This window comes from Lepisosteus platostomus, chromosome 5 (assembly GCF_059453375.1).
Source record: "Lepisosteus platostomus isolate fLepPlt1 chromosome 5, fLepPlt1.hap1, whole genome shotgun sequence".
NCBI classification, from domain to species: domain Eukaryota; kingdom Metazoa; phylum Chordata; class Actinopteri; order Semionotiformes; family Lepisosteidae; genus Lepisosteus; species Lepisosteus platostomus.
Genome location: NC_142615.1, coordinates 49,086,521 through 49,103,972, shown reverse-complemented (window position 1 = coordinate 49,103,972; position 17,452 = coordinate 49,086,521). Strand labels below are relative to the sequence as shown.

Sequence of the window (17,452 nt, the reverse complement as noted above, 5' to 3'; positions counted from 1 at the left end):
TCATGTCATGGTGATATATTGCTGATTTAGAATTCTTTGCACTACTACTTTGATGTTAACACTGTGTAGTAATCATATTTAAAAGGGACTGTGTTGTGTTATGATTAACTTTTTTACTGTTTTCATATGTACTTTGTTTGGTTTCTGTCAATAGATAACAAATGGTTTCTAGTGATTTTTTTGTGTTCTAGTGTTTTTCATTATTTTTTCGAAAAGTGTCTGAAAGTTTGAAAGTCATGGTCGTGCCTTTATTTCTATATTATAGGAAAGAAACCTAGTAATTGATGTGATGCATCCATATCTAATCATCATCCTTTTAGCACTGTGCCCTGTCTGAAGGTAGATAGAGTACTGTTTTGGAAACCTAATAAAAAGGAATCACCCTAGATACACTTCTATTTGATAGAAGCCATTTTTCTTTGATCTTCTCACAACGGAGTGGAATTTCTTGATTAATCTATCTTACTAGGATGGATACAATTTTATCTGGAAATCTTTCACATAAATCATGTCATGGTGACATACTGTCGTTTTACATTTCTTTGCACTACTACAGTGATGTTAACAGTGTGTAGTGATCATATTTAAAAGGGACTGTGTTGTGTCATGATTAACTTTTTTACTGTTTTCATACAGACTTTGTTTGGTTTCTGGCAATAGATAACAAATGGTTTCTAGTGATTTTGTGTTCTAGTGTTTTTCATTATTGTTTGGCAAAGTGTACGAAAGTTTACTCTTACCCAAGATAAATTTTTGGGGGGATATTGAAACTTGTACTTACGTGTCTTTTGGAGGTGAATTCTGCTGAGAACACGTTGACAGTCTTCTTGAGTTTCCAGCATGTCTTTTATGTAATGCTCGGGAGTAGGGGGTGGATGCTCACTCATCAACAGTGCCTGAAATATAAAACCGTAAGAAGGGTTACGAACTGCAAAGGATCCAAGGAGTATAAATGGGTCACAAATCAAGATCTAGGTATTTGCACAATTTGCCAGATCTCTCTTAATCAAACTCCTTTTTTCTTACTTTGTGTTTTTACAGCAAGACGTTATATTGTTTCTGTGCTAAATGGCAAGCTCTTTTAGGTGTTCATGGTTGTGTCTTTGTTTCTATACTATTGGAAAGAAACCTAGTAAGTGATTTGATGCATCCATGTCTAATCATTAATCTGACACAGTAATTCTATCTTTGAGATGCCTGTGTCATGTAATAAATTGCACAGATTATCAGTAATCTTTTATGTGTGCCTTCTTTGGTGTGTTTTTTGAAAAGTTATCTCTAATTTATAGAACCATTAATGCCAGAAGACAAGCCTGCAATCCTTCTTAACAATAACAAACAATTATAACGTCCACTGAAATATGTCATCCTACTGTATGTTTCTGCTGAATCTAAAACTACATGTCCTGCTTAAAAAACCCTTTCATAGTGATAGTTTGCATGCAGAGCATACTCACCAAACTGGGGTTGGCAAAATGTACATATCCATGTTACTTCATTCTTTGCGCTTTCATACTCTTCTTTTGAGATGCACAATTCATGGAACCAGTTTTCACAACTGTCACACTGAATCTACACAGATAGTAAACCTTATATCAGTTCAGCTATCACATTTCACTGGCATGTTTTGTTATTATGTGTGTACATTACACATACAGATAGAGATGATGTTCACTTACCCAGTTTGTCTGCCACACCGGTGTTTCTCCACACATCAGACACATGTCCTGGAGAGGAGCTATAATAAACATGCCAAATAGATTGATTTTTCCAATGTTGTAATCTACTGATCATTGTTGCACAATTGAAGACAGTTTGATAGAGACCTTTTCATATGCACTTTCCTGATTAGGTGTTCTACTGCTTCTTAAACTGCACATTGTCATGTCTCAGAATACTCCTGTCAACACTTTTTTGGGTCAGCGTGTGTAGCTATGATTTTAAGGCGGCACATGATAACACAGCTATGTTCAACTTGTTTCACTATGGGCAATTTAGACCCACACTTTTCCTAGACTATGGTTGTGTCAACCACGATGAAGGCCAAAGTGCCATTGAATTTTAACTGTGTGAAATGTGATTTAATTAACTTTTCATCTCTGTGTTATATAGTACAAAAAGAACACCCAAATGAGTTCTGCATATAAATAAATTGAGAATCTTTTTCATTCAGACTTGTTACAGAGACAGAACATGCTTCAGGAAAACAACATACTCCAATAAACGTAGGCAATGAGGATCAAATGATACAATACCTGAAGCTTCAAGAATTCTGATTGACGGGTCTTCCTGCAACTTTCTTATTTCTTTGGCGCTGCTGTTTATTTCGATGTATGTTGGAATATCCGGGAAATTGTTCATGATGTCTGCGCCCATCTAACAGAAAAAAGTTTGTCACAATTATTTACCTAAAAATCTCTCATACAATAGTTTTGAGACAGTCCAAAATTTCAGCGTGGAAAGGTTATGCTGACCTGCAGCACAAAGACTCCACAGCTTGAGGCATCTGCTTGCCTGGTGTGACCAATCACGCTTGGGTGCAAGTTGATATTCAACTAGTCTTCTTTTTCCAAGACGTTCCTTCTCAGCTTGAAAAAGTCCCTGTGAATCCAAACAATAGGTTATTGATAAATGAGGAAATATTTGTCATGCTGAATTTGAACCTGAAATGTGTGTGTGCCCATGCAGAGTTTCACCACGAAACCAATGCTTGATTTCTTACCTGAACCTTTTTGCCGCTGCAGTGGAGTCTGCCATCTTGTCACTCCCCATAGGGTCGACCACAAAGACTTTCTGGGATGGAGCATACAGATACTGCAAGAAACAAATGGCCCGTCATCAGACATGAAGTTGCATTTAATGTGGGGCAAGACACACAGGCAGTTTCAGGAATTTCATGTTGTGAAAACAAAAGTTTTTTATATATATATAATATTTATATATTATTTTACATTTAATATTTTGCAAACCTCGGCAAAGACAGTCAGAAAATGACCTAACAGTACTTTTTTTCCTACATGACACTTTGACCTGCTTGGTTGTCTGTTCATTGCACAGCAGTATTCACAATAATAACTTAGGAAAAGTGCACTGTCACCATTGCCTTACACTCACTATCCATGTCCACCTTTTTTAACAGGAGAGGAACACATACATTGTGACTGTAATTGTTTTAGATGCAACAGGGATAATCACTTGAACTGTGTAATGGTTCCAAGTGTAATTATAAACCTATGCTGTTTTGGATTACCTGCACCACACTTACCAACAATTTCCAATGGGCACCAGTGTTAAAAAAGCTAATAATGGCTTCGTAGTGTTCAGAGTTGACCTGTAATGAAAAGAATGACAAGATTAGCACAACAGGTTGCCTCACATGGATGATGTGCTACCTTTGAATTTTGATTTCTGACTATAAAGGTAGTTTTTTTTAGGCATCACCATGGGCACAGTTGTGTCCTGTTCTGATTGCTTGTGGCTCTCCTTGTTTCTCTATTGATAAAACAATTATTAGTTAGTAGAAAAACCATGTTTGCCCCTCACCAATGTAATCCATCAAAATTTGTGTTTGATGTCTTTACCTTGAACAAACGTTGTCTAGCCATGAGCTCTCTATTCCCACTCATGATTACCCCAGTTGTGTAGTGGTTCATTAGGAAAGCCTTCTTCCCCAAGTCCATGGATTCTTTAACTACTTGAAAGTAACACTCAATGGTCTTATGGAAAAAGCAAACTGTCACGGATGTCCAAAGGGACTAACCGTGGGGAGCAGGAGAGCGGAAAAAGACCCATATGCGTAGCGGCGAGACGGGAAAAAGGCCCGGGCTCATAGTGCAAAGAGTTCAGGAATGCCGTATAGAAACCTATGCCCTCAGGGAGCGGACGTGGGGCGCCCTGGTGCTAGGCGGGTCTCAGGACATCCGAACGTCAATGCTGAGTGAGGACAGAGTGCAAGACCCGGAAATATATAGCCCAAGGGAAAGAGAGGGACAGGAAGGACAGCAGACCAGAAACTAGGGACAGGACAGAGAAGGAGCGCCCTCTGGCTGCAGAGGGCGTGACACAAACACAATTGAAGATGTGATTTCACACACCCACACACATTTGATTGGACAAAGCTCAGAAACCTTAACAAGTGCATGCAATCAAACACTTTCATTTTACCTCGCCTATGAGCCACTCATCTGGTTTCAGAGACACAAACTCCGAGTGTCTGAGAATATATGTGTCTGCACTGTGCATGGATGGCAAAACTGCAACCACTAATTCACTCGGATTGATGTTCCAAAGGGCGTGAACCTAAAAAAAGATTTACCAAGCCAAAAGCATACACAAGGCAAGCCAAAAGATCACTGGAGCTAACAATGAAAATTGAGATAACGCACCAATGTCAACAAGTATAACAAGTTAGAGAGAAATGACAAAGAACACCTACATTAGTAGAAGAGGACATTCATAAGCTCTGGAAAAGAAGTAAATGTCCACACAGAGAAATATTTGGAATACAAATCCTACCTTCTTTCTGAAATCTGTTTTCTCTTTTATAAGTTTTGAGATGGGGCGTGCATCACAGTGTGGTGTGATCACTTCAGTCATGCCCACGACAGCTTGCTTGGGTGACACTTTCCTTTCTTCTTTTTGCTGCCATTCTTTACATTCTGTGGTTCCTGCTTTCCCCTGCTGTACTTGCAGGCTGTTGCTGTCATCTGGTGATTTTTCACTTGTTTCGATATTTCTTTTGCTAACTTTTTTTTCCTGTTCTCTCATTTTTTGGGGGATTGGAATTTTCTGTGGTGCGCTGTAGAATTTATTTTTTGTTTCTATGCCTACACCTGGTGCTCTCTTTGCCCATTGTTCCTGTGCATGTTCATGACGTGTCTTAGTGGTGATCAATGGTGCCATCAAAACCTTTCTGGGGAGATCATTTTGGATTATATGTTCTCTGTACCGCCCTAGAGGGATTTTCTCATTATCGTAATAAACTCTGCTGGCCTCAGTTTCCTCCTGTGCTGAAGTATTGATTGCTTGACAATGCAAAACCAGGTCTCTACATGACAGTTAGTGGCTCTTGTTTGTGCTACCTCTGACATTGATATGTCTTTTTTGCTGTATGAAGCATATCTTGTCAGGTCACCCAACAAAATTCCACTCCACAGTGGAAATAATGCCATGTATCTTTGCAACAGAAATCTAATTATGTCTTCACAGAAATAGGGGTTCACATTGTGTTGTGTCCCATAGTCATCATGTCCTTGAGCTGATATGCTGTCTTCATAAATACCTTTGAACTCCACAGCGAAAGGAGAGCGGCCCAGGCTGCCTCTCATTTTTGTGTATAGTACCTCATCTGTGTCTTTGACTTCTGCTTCCTTTTCCATCTGGTCTGGTATCGTTGTTTGAGTAATGTAAGCATTAAGGAGGCAGACACTAGATTGGACTTCAGTTGTGAACCTCCTGCTTGAGAGTACAATGCACATGTGTTTGAAAACATTTCTGGCGACACTCAAAGTTGTGCTGTTTTGCAGGATGGCAAAGGAAAATGTTGCAAAGTCTCACAGTCCTTTGTCTGTTGTTTTTTTCCTAATTGCTTGAGAGACAGCCTTTATGACATGGGCAGAGCAAAGGTGCAGAAAAGTGAACATCTGAAGTTCTGTGTACTTAAGTTTGCCTTGGGAGACTTTCATTGCACAATTTAAGTATGCATGGATGGTGTCCCCATTGAAGGCAAAAGAAATGCACTGTGAATCAGGGCCCAGCTGAAGCCAGTTTCTACATGCTGCTGTTACGACCCCAAGTGTCTAGGGGTAAAGGGGTGTAACATTTAGGATAATTCTTTTGGAAGTAGGGGGGTTTTGGTGAGGGACAAGGAAGCGTGATAACAAGGGTAAGGAACTAGAGTGGTGCCAAAGGAAAGAAAATAACAAACAAAATGGAGCTGGCTAGGAAAGTGAGGGAAAGCTAATCTGACTACAAAAGAAAACCCGAAACACACGGTCTTCGGCGTCTTCAACACCCTAGCTGACCTGCACTGACTACCCAAAACCATACAAGACAAATGGCACTCACCCGTACTAAACTAGTGTACTAATACAAAATCAACTAAGTGTGTAAGTGTACCCAACAACCTAAACTAACCTTATATACAAAAGTTCACACAAAAACACAAGTGAACCAGGAAGACAAATAAGGGAAAACAAGAGTAATAAACACGAGCAGGGCACAAAAGAACACAAAAGTTGAACATGTAACACTGGGGCAAGGTAATGACAAAACAAGGATGAACACACAAACAAACGAAAGCACAAAGAAACAACCAAAAAAAAAACAACAAAACAACAAAGCCGAAGCTATACGAAAATACACACACAAAGCAAAACAAACCAACAAACGAAGCCGAAGCAATAACCAGAAGCGAAGTGATAACCAAAACCAAACGGGACCGAAGTCAAACGAAAGGCCTCTCCTTGCTGAAAACCTCCATGTTATATGCTGAATAAGATGAGTTCTGATTGGCTGAGAGCTAATTGATGATGACATCAACTGAAAGTGTGGTGTGATATTGAAACAGTGGTGTGATGGTGGGCCAATGGGGAAGGGAGAACAAACAAGGGTCAGCAGTGTGGACTTAACAGAAAGAACACACACTGGGACATAACAACTGCACTCTCTTGGTAGTACATGTCGAGATGTCAAACATGAATTTCCGGAGCCAACGTTCTATATTGACAACTGTGCGGTCATTTTTCAACATTTCAGACTGATAATGGAGGCTTTCTTTTTCCACCTCCAGGTAATGTAAGACTGTAGTACATAATTCTTTTGTTCTCCGATGGAGTTTTTCTGACTACCCCTCCTGTCGCAACCCGGTAAAGGCTGACTTTCTCCTTCATCTTTAGATGGGCAATAAGAATTCGCATACTATGTTCTGTGTAAAGACAGGCAGCTATGTGTCTAACTGCAAAATCTGTACATATCCTGGAAAATGGACAGTGTCGAAGTCACATTCTTTCATTAATTTTTGTGTCATATGTAATTCAATCACCGTATCATAGTGAAGGCGTTTCTTTGACCACAGGTCTGGCCTCATACTCCTCTGTCCTCCTTTAACATGTGGCATTGCCAACAATCTGAAAAATAGAAAACGCATCTGAATGAAGTGGAAACAAAATTGAAATTCTATGTCCAATGGATGTTAATAGTGTAGGAGTGCAACAGATGTACAAGTCCATTAAATGTTTTTATTTCTGTTTAATTTTTGAATGACGCTATATTTTGATATAGCATCAATCGCAAAACAGCATTCTGTCACTGTCACGACCACCACCCAGCGGAGATCAACTCACAAAAGAACTAACCAGTACCAGCAGCAGGTTAATAATAACAAGTGCCGCCGCAAGTGTTAATCCATCAGCACACACTCTACTGTGCAGCAGGCAGCACTATTTTAACCATCCAAACCCTCTTCCCGCTGCTTGGTATTGAGTCTTCTCTTTGAGAGCTCTACCTCGTGTTTACTCTGAATCTTGCTTACTGGTTACTGAACTCCCTTTTGCCTCTCGATCTTGGACCACGCCTGACGTTCTGGATTGTTCACCTGTCTCAATAACTACTTGCTCCTGCGTCTGCACATGATCTGCATACCTTTCACTGAGGATTCCTGACAGTCACCACATAAAAAAACAAGAAAAGAAGTATGCGTTTCTTGGAAAAAAATATCCGCAATTTTTTTTTTAAGTCTTCTCTTTTCAGCATGGAATAAACTTGTTCCTGGGAGATTACCATGTGTTAACAAGATATGATCCCTATATTGGCCATATATAATTTCTTGCATTAGGAACTAATGTTTTACAGACCCCAGCTTGCTCTCCATGAGACACACAGAGAGGTAGAGAAACTGGGGGTTAGAGTACAGGGTCATTCATTTATACAGCACACCTGCAGCAGTTGAGGTTAAGGACTTTGCTCAATAGCCCAAAGGAGTAGAATTCCTCTGCCACCCATGGGATGTGAACCAACAACCTTCCAGTCACAACTGCAGATCCTTAGCCACAGAGCCACCACTTCGCCTAATGTGCCAATTCTTTAAAATTAGTCCAAAAATAGCTGTTGTAAATAACATCAGTGGCTCTTGAAGAGTACAAACAAAAACAGAGACAAGTTAATAAACTTGGAATGACTACTCTGGAAAGACAAAAGATAGTGTTTCTGGTTGTTGTCTTTTAATTGATCCGCCACCAAAACATTAATCCTCATCAGTCAAACAAGTCCATGTGATGAAAACCATTGTGCTCTTTAATGGTTTTTCATGGATGTGCATCTGTACTAAGTTGTTTTTTTTTACTCATCAGCTTTTGGATTATTTGATTTTTAAGAACTTTATTTTCTTTTCACAAATAAATACAGGGAATCACAAAATAGAAAGCTTTACATTAATATACATACAGTTACATTAAAACAGTATATATGATCACATCTCGTTAAGTTTTGACGTGGTAACAGTTACATAACAACAATTTCTCTTGTTCCGCTGAAAATCCCATTATTTACTTTAACATGATAATGTTTTCCACAGCTTCTTGAGATACATAGTCCTATGGAGTCTATTTACCACAGGTTTTCTGCTCTGAGGATCTCTGAGGTAATAGTTCTCTTGGGTGATGAACAGGGCCAGGCTACCTGCTGCCTTGACTGGGACCTCGATGCCTTTGAACACCCCCAAGTTCCTCACTCTCCACAGGGTGTCTTTCCCACTGTTTACCACGGTGCAGATCCTGTCAAACACGTCAGGAGGAAGTTTGACAGGAGAGATGGGTCACAGTCTCCTCCTCACCGCAACCCACTCTAACACAGCGAGGGCTGGGGGTGAGGCCCCTGTGGTACAAGAAGGTTCGCACTGGTAAGCACTGGTGGACGACACTCCAGGCTACGTCTCTGTGAATGTTGCACAGAAGCTTAGAGGATGTGTGTTTCCACACATTCCGTGTTTTGTTTAGGCTGATGTTAAAATACCCACAGGGGTCTGCCTATTATTCTGGGGTGCAACGAAATCTTCCAGTTTTTGGACGCTGACATCTCGGAGGGGAATATGGCCAATTGGGTGAGATCTTAGAAAACTTTTAACTGTCCCATAAATTGCAGGGCATGTGTCAAAGAGTGGGACATCCAGCTTGGGTCTGACACCCCACACTCTGAACACCTCCCTACCTACCCAGAGCCTGGAAAAATAAGTCCAGGTACGCGCTGCAGGTGCTGTTGCAAAGCCTCTCAGCACAGAGGCCAGAAAAATGCACAGCAGCTTCGTAGCAATATCAGGGACAGACTTCCCCCCTGAGAGTAGCGGCCTGTACATTATTTCCCTTCCCTTTCCTGCTTCCCCCACATAGAAATTGAAACATCAATCTCCTCAGCACCACCGCAACACGGTGTGGGATTGGGAAGGTAGAAGCCAGAAAATTCAAGACAGGCAAGAGCTTGGCTTTGATGACCAGCACCTTCCCTGTCATGGTGAGGTCTCGGTCCTTCCATTGCATCACTTTTTTGTTTAAGATAGGCAATTTGTTCTGCCAATTTACTGTTCCCATCTCTTCTCCAAAATACACCCCCAGGACCTTAATTCTCTTCTCTTGCAGCCTGAGATCATGTCTTCTTTTGGCTCCCTCCAGTTCTGATAAAAAATCTCACTCTTTGATTTATTAATTTTTGCGGAGGAAGCCAAAGAGAAACGATCACAGCACTGTAGAGCTCTGCTAATTTAGGCATTGTCAGAGAGGAGCAGAGTGACGTCATCCATGTATAGAGACGTCTTTACCTCTCCTCCCCCACTTCCAGGCACTGGTATCCCATTAATGGCCTTATCCTGGCGCAAGGCACAGGCTAAGGGCTCCATAGCCAAAACGAATAAAAAGGGGGATAATGGGCAGCCCTGCCTCACCCCTGAACAGACTTCAAAGGGGCGTGATCTATTGCCATTAACCATTACTCTGCTGTTGCTACCTGTGTACAGCAGGTTAATCCACTTTCTCATGATGGGGCCAAACTTCATGTGCTCAAGTACCGATGTTAAGTACTGCTGGTTTAGGCGGTCAAAGGCCTTTTCTAGGTCTACACCTAAAATGCACAGAGGGAGGGAGCGGTCCTCTGAGTACAGACAGACATCCCTCAACAAGGCCAGGTTGTCACTCATCAGGCGTCCTGCTATCCCACAAGTCTGTTCTTTTCCTACCAGTGAGGCCACTACATTTTGTAGGTGCAGGAAAAGGGCTTTGGACAGGATCTTAGTGTCCACGCCTAACAGGCTGAGGGGTCTCCAGTTCTTTATGTCATTCTTTGCTCCTTTCTTAAACAAGAGAGAGATAGTGCCTTCTCTTAAGGAGTCAGGCAGCAATTCTGTCTTATAGCTTTCCACGAATAGGAGCAGTAGTGGATCCTGAAGCAGATCCCAAAAGGTGCAATAAAATTCTTTAGGGAGCCCGTCAGCACCCGTTTTCCCCTGCTGTAAGCTCTCCATAGCCCGTCTCAGCTCTTCTACTGTCAAATCCCTCTCAAGTACTTCCCTATCTTCTTCACTCAAAACGTTTTCTAGCTTTGAGGTAAAAAAATGAATTTCTTCATCCTTTACCTCTGTAGAGCTGTACAGTCTTGAGTAGAAGGCCTCGGTGCAGGAGAGGATAGCACTCGGCTCTGTTCTCTCTCGTCCCTCCTCATCAACTACACTTTCCATGACAGACTTGGAGCCTACCACTTTCCTGAAAAAGAAGTGAGTACACTTCTCATTTTCTTCCAAGAACTGCACTCTGCTTCTTAACAGCACTCCTCGACTACTTTCTTCGGCTATGCTCCGGATGTCCTTTTTTAAAAGGGTGATATCCTCGAGCACATGGAAGCCACTGTGCAGCATCGTGTAGAGACGCTGCAGCTGCCTCTGTTTCCTGGCTAGCACTCCTCTCCGTCTGGCAGCAGCCTTCCTTCCCTCAGCCATGAAAAAGGCCCTTGTCCTCACCTTCACCTCCTCCCACCACTCTCCTACTGACCCGTACAGACACTGCAAGGACAGCCACTGTGATAGTTTCTCCTTGTAGCAGGATACTACCCCCTCGTTCTCTAGCAGCTTTGTGTTGAGTTTCCAGAGGCCTGGGCCAAAGACAGTCCCGCCCTGGAGTTCCACTCTACACCCTAAAGCCTGATGATCTGAGAAGAAGACAGGCTGAAGAGTGACCCCAACAACTTTCACTCTCTCTGAGACAAAGCAATAGTCAATTCTGGAGCTGCTATTCCTCCCTGACCATGTATATCCTGCTGTTGTGGGATATATACGTCTATATGTGTCTGAGAGTTTAAAGTCTTGAACTAAGTTTTGCAGGGCCAGTGAGCTGGAATCCAATTTTATCGGAGAGCTAGACTGCCTGTCTGTGTGCTCTAAGATACAATTAAAATCCCCTCCCACTATCACGTCTGTGCTACATAACAATAGGGGAGAGAGTGCCTTGAGTAGCTCCACCCTTCCTCCCACGTCAGTAGGGCAATACACATTGATTAGCCGCAGGTTAACGGTCCCCCATTCCACATCCACACACAGCAACCTGCCATCTATGACCCTCTGAATACTTTTCAATTTGAATGCCCATCCTTTGAAAAGAATGGCCACACCAGAGGCTCTGTTGTTATTGTCCCCTGACCCAACAGAAGGCCCTTTATCCCATGTATCTTCAAAGCTTTTATACCTCTCTTGATAGGCTAAAGCACACTCCTGCAACATCAACACATCTCCCTCTCTCTGCTGGAGACTGGCAGACTGGCATTTAACTCTGTCATTGATACCTCTGGTGTTAAGAGAAATTATGTTTAGAGACATATTACATAAGAAAGTGGAACCAGTCTTTACAAAACACATTTCTCTTCTGTCTCACCTGTTACCTTCTTCTTTTTCTTTTTCTTCTTACCAATTTCCTGCCAGCCATCCTCTGAATGAGCCTTCATCAGGGTGGCAGCAGTAAAAGCGTTCACGGAGTCCATTTCAAGGAAGGGGGTAGAGGGAGGGGTGGAGGGGTTCCAGCTGTCCCCATCGCCATGCTCTCCTTCCTCCTCGCTCGGGGAGAAAACAGAGTCATTTTTCCTTTTCCTCAAGTCCAGCTCCTGGGAGCACTGAGGGGAAAGAGGTGCAGCCGATGCACCAGTCTCCTCTTCCCCCTCACCCACCAGCTGCTGCAGATCCTCCGTGATGGACTGGATGGAGGAGAGGAGGGCATCTGTAGCACTTGCAGAGTCTGAGAAAAGCAGCTCCGCTGAATCCTGGGCATCCTCGCTGGACCCGCTCCACCGGGGGGCCCCACACTGGCCCTTGTTCTGAGGAGCAGGAGTGGGGGAGGGGTCCTTGCTGTTCTCGGGGGTTTTCAAACCCTCGTGCTTGTCTGGTGCAGTCTGCGGTTGTGGGGGCGTAGTGGATTTCTCTTCCACCGGCCCCGGAGCCACAGCAGGACTGATCGTGGCTGGAGGCTGAGACTCTTTGTCCAACAAGGGTTCATTGTTTGACTTGTTGTTTGCTTTGGATTTTCGGGCCGGTTTGGCTGAAACAAGCACTGCCTCATCCTTTCTCATTTTGAGTTTATTGGCGTAGGCGTGAGGGCAGTTCTTAAAAACGTGTCCTTCCGAGCCACATAAATTGCACTTTGGCAGCATTGAACAGTCAGAGGCTAAATGTCCCTGTTTGCCACAGGTCTTGCAGCATTTCACAGTGCAGGATGATGCCAGGTGTCCCACAACACCACAGCGCCGACACACCTTTGGTTGTCCTATATAAAACACATAGCCATTGCAGGCACCCAGCCGGATTGTAGACGGCAGGTGCCTTAAGCCTCCATTTACGCTGTCTGATAGCAAGCGTACCTCGAATTTCCTTGCTCCTGTTTTTATACCATCAACATCTCTAACCTCAGTTCCATGGTGGACAGTGTAGTACTGGTTAAGCCAGGTATGAATGTCCACTGTCTTTGCCAGTTCCGAGAACATAACAACATGCACCGTTTTCCTCTCTCTCTGTGTCAGAGGCTGCAAGTTGATCTTCTCAAGTGCAGGAACTCAATTGCAGAAAACAATCAAACTACTCCACCTACAGAATGATCAAGGTATCTCCCCTGCCAGGTAAGTATGAGATGTACAAGCCCCTGCAAGCGGCCCGCACCCACAGCACAAATCGCGCAGCCTAGGCCAGCTCCTCGCCCCGCACGCCACCGCCCCCTGCTGGGCCCACTCTGTCGCACACTCACACGCCACACTAACACTCAAAAGTGTGGGCAAAACGAGAAAACGAGCGCGCCGTTTCCTACACATCTGCAGTCGCCATTGCGCATTCGCAGCATGTCCCGGGACGCAATTCGGCCTCATTTGCATAATACCAGACCGGCAGATCGCTACACAAGCTCGACTCGTGCTCCTGCCACACACCGAACAAACACCGGAGCCTTTTCAGCAATTTCCAAAAAACGGGCCTGCTCGCCTGCCCACAAGGCTCGGTCTCTTACCTGCTCTCCAGAGCCTGCTGTCTTCTGTGCTGTTCTCTCGGCACCGCTGCAGCGCACACAACTCCTGCAGCGCGGGGAGAAAGTTTCCACGCTCTGCCGCAGGGAAGGCTCGCTCCGTGCGCACACGTCCTTTCAATGCCAGTTAAACAAGTGCTCCGCATTAGCAGCGTCGGGGCTCCGGCATGTCGCACCTCACCTCACCTCGCACAGCCCCCTCCTTGAATGTCTGGCGGTGGGCATGCCCCGCTCTCCTCCACCTTATCTTATCCCGTGTGAGCACCGACAATGGCAACAATGCCGGGGAATGGCACCTGTAAAGTGTTAATTGGGGCACAGGAACAGCCCGTCTCGTCTCGGGGGCCGGCTTCAAAGACAATACAGCAAACACAGCGGGGCGGGGGAAGTAGACGACACGACACATGCAGGTACATTCAGCTCCGGCGGGAACGAGTCATTTGTCGGTCTTTTCAAGTGCTGGGAGCCGAGTAATCCTTCGCTTGTATCGTTTCTCCCTGGTGACTAGATCTCACCCTGCGACTCTCGACTGGGCTCACCCACGGCAGCCCAGCAGGTGTGAGCCTAGCCGGCACCCGGATGGGAGACTCCCCCCCGGAAACGCTCAGGTTGCTGCTGCTCCTGCAAGAGGTGTGACTGGGACCAGTAGGGAGCACTCACCCTGCGGTCTGTGTGGCTTTCTTATGCCCCAGCATCCTGATGGCGACACTCTGCTGCACAAACAGGCGCCGTCCTTCGGGGGAGGCGGAAAACCGAGGTCCCAACCCTCCTTGTGTCAGTGTCTCAGGGAGAGGATGGGCACTGTGAGACTGACAGGGCTGTCTGGGAGAAGCTCCTCCTACAGGTCTAGGCACAGAAGAGCTTCACCAACAGAGTCACACAGCGAACGTGATAACCGCTACACTACGGAAACCTGCAGGGGCTGCTGCTGGTGTCTTGATTGCGTTTCGGGCTGAGAAAGGGAACGATTGGAACTCGTGCCCAGTGGCCCAGCGCTGAGCTTCGCCAGTGCTATTCAGCTGCTTCCAGTATCTTTGTTGGAGTGCGCTGATTGACCGTGCTCTCACACCAGAGCCCAGCATGCCTGTCATGGATGGAGCAGGAAATGCGGCCCCACATTCTACAGCCCTCTCCACACAATCGACAAAATCGGGCTACTGAACTGGAGAAAATCTCCTCTCCAGAAAGTGCAAATATCATCTTGGAGAGTATAAATCCTATTGCCGAAGGTCAACACTGTCTACCAGAGTAACCCTCCCACCTCCTGCAGGTTTCTGAGCTGCAGCGATGATCAGTTCGTCTCACACGCGAGAGGTCCTCGGTTGAAAACATGCACCCCCTCTTCTCGTACGTTTTGCACATGATCGAGTGGTTTAAATGCGGCTCCTTCGTACATGGTGCTGATCTTTTGGAAAGCAGGAGGCAAAACTGACACGTTCCCATACCAGGAGTTGGACCCCGGCCACCTGGGTGAAAATCAGGAATCGTAACCGCTAGACCATATGGGAGCATACAGCCATGCTGTTCCGTGCGTCATGTAAGCAAACTGTAATTGCTGCCTTCATGACCTGCTTGGTGGAGAAAACACACAAGAGAGATGGCACTCAGAGTGTCGAAGGGTCGATGTATACTAGGGCTCAGTTGAAATACAACGTCAGGACTTTTCCGACTAGTGTCACACGAAGAGAGTACATCCTTCCCACCCAACTGTGTCTGTCTCGGTAACTTGCTGTGATCGTATAGTGGTCAGTATTTTGTGTTGTGGCCGCAACAACCCCGGTTCGATTCCGGGTCCTGGCAGAATAGGAGAAGTACTGCCTGCCTGGATTTTTGCTGAACGACAGAGGCCACTCCGACCTCTTCTCGGTTTTCTTCGATGACTTACTAAGGATCTTCTTCACATTCGTCCATGCAGGGGAAGCCAGTTACACCAAAGCAAACGCAGGAAAGTGCATTTCAAGCAGAGACCAGGAGGGACTTGTTTACACCGAGAGTGGTCGGAGAATGTAACAATGCGCCCAGCCCTGTTGCTGGAGCCGATTCTTGAGATTAATGAGATTTTCGGCTCACTAAGAGGCCCCCGCAGGAGGTCTGTTCGATCACAGCGCTAGGCGAATCCCCAAACAGTGTGCGTGGCGACAAAAGAAGCCGGTCTGTTTCCACCCAGGGACCTTTCACATGTGAGGCGAACGTGATAACCACTACACTACGTAAACGGTGGTAAACCCTACCCAGCGGCCCAGCACTGAGCTTAGTCAATGAGATTCAGCTGCATCCAGTGCCTTTATTGGAGTGCGCTGATGGACCGTGCTCTCTCTCCAGAGACCAGCACGCCTGTCATGGACGGAGCAGGAATGGCGGCGCCACATTCTACAGCCCTCTCCACGCAATCGACGAAATCGGGCTACTGAAGTGGAGAATTCTACAAGGCAGAGCCACATTCTACTGGGCCCGAGTTCGAAACCGGGCAGAAACAGGCTCGTTTCGTTTGTCGCCACACACACTGTTTGGGAATTCGCCTAGTGCTGTGATCGAACAGACCCACTCACCTCTTAGTGTGGCGGGATCTGAACAGTGCATGTCGCAGCGCTTCCTGCTTTCGCTTCAATGCACGTCCTGATGTACCCCAGTCTCCCGCGTGACAGGTGGGGATACTCGCCACTATACTAACGAGGAAGACATCGCTCTCTGCTTAGTGTGCAAAACACTTACTTGCAGCATTGTGGGTGCTGTGGTTTAAATGCTATTGGTTTGTGAACAGAATACCCCTATCCCAGTGCATTGTGCCACATTAAATGAACGCATGAGAAAAAGAGATTCAGAACGCAAAGCTGTGTCAGTGTTCTGTGGTCGGCCATCATGGATGTCTTAGAAGCACCAGCAGTTCACTAAACAGATAAATGCTTTGCTGGATAAGCAAAACTTGCCTGTTGTAGCATAAACGGACCGGGAAATTAAATATTCGGATCGATTCAGAGTGTGCTTTACAGCCTTCTTGTAATATTTTGATCGGCCAGGGCGCGGTCGTTTTTACAATCTGGATTATCTAAAAAAGACCGACATCAGTGTAAAAGAGCTTTCACTTTTGGGAACAGACCTTGTATTGCACATTTCTTATAGGTTTATTTTCCTGATTGCAATATATTGTGAAGCATAAAAGCCAGCTGCATAAATCTCTATTACGCGTCATTTATGAAGGCGTTTCAAATAGCAGCCTGTGCAGGATTAACGCTTTTGGAGCATGTATTATATTGTAAATAATCTTATTTAAATAAGCTTAAATTCGCATACTGTTTTTCAGACAGCGCAAACAGTCTGACCTCCTACAACTTTCTTTGCCCGCTGAGTAGATCTTAAAACAGCTACAGCCAGAGTACCACCAACGCACTTCCGAGAAGCACCTACAAATTATAACAATCCTCTCTCTCACCTACAAAGTTATGGAGACACAGACGTCCAATGAAAGCTCAAGGCTCAAATCCTTTGTTGTGATATCATTTTAATTAATATTAGCTTTGATAAGGTGTCATTTTTGCCACTTAAAGGTAAAGTCTGCTCCTTTTCTCCTGGTATAGAAAGAACGTGTTCCATCTTTGTTTAAAAACACCACTAAAAGTAAATTATTCAGCTCTACCGCCTGTGAGCATTGACAAGACATCTCAAAAGGACATATTAAATAAGAACACGATCCTTCCTGTTACCATTCCTGTGGTTGGGGCGTTGTTTCACCCTTTTACGTTAAATCATCAGTACTGCTGTTTTTCTATGCATAGTTTAATCAAGAGCACTTAAAAGATGCAAATAGCTTTCAAATAAAATAGAACTGAAAGACAGTCGAGTAAGGAGGTAGAAAAAAAGCACTCGCCGTCTGGGAATCAACCACCGTCGCCCATGTAACTGGATACAAAAATAACAGATTA

General features: G+C 44.8%; 1 long non-coding RNA gene across 1 annotated transcript; it reads right to left on the bottom strand.

Annotated features, from left to right (window-relative positions):
* Positions 1-597: 597 nt before the first annotated feature.
* On the bottom strand, positions 598-1,573 carry LOC148668292 (uncharacterized). The gene is made up of 2 exons (XR_015936973.1): positions 1,458-1,573; positions 598-896 (listed from the first exon to the last, which is right to left on the bottom strand). It is a non-coding gene; the product is annotated as an uncharacterized LOC148668292 (long non-coding RNA).
* Positions 1,574-17,452: the final 15,879 nt, after the last annotated feature.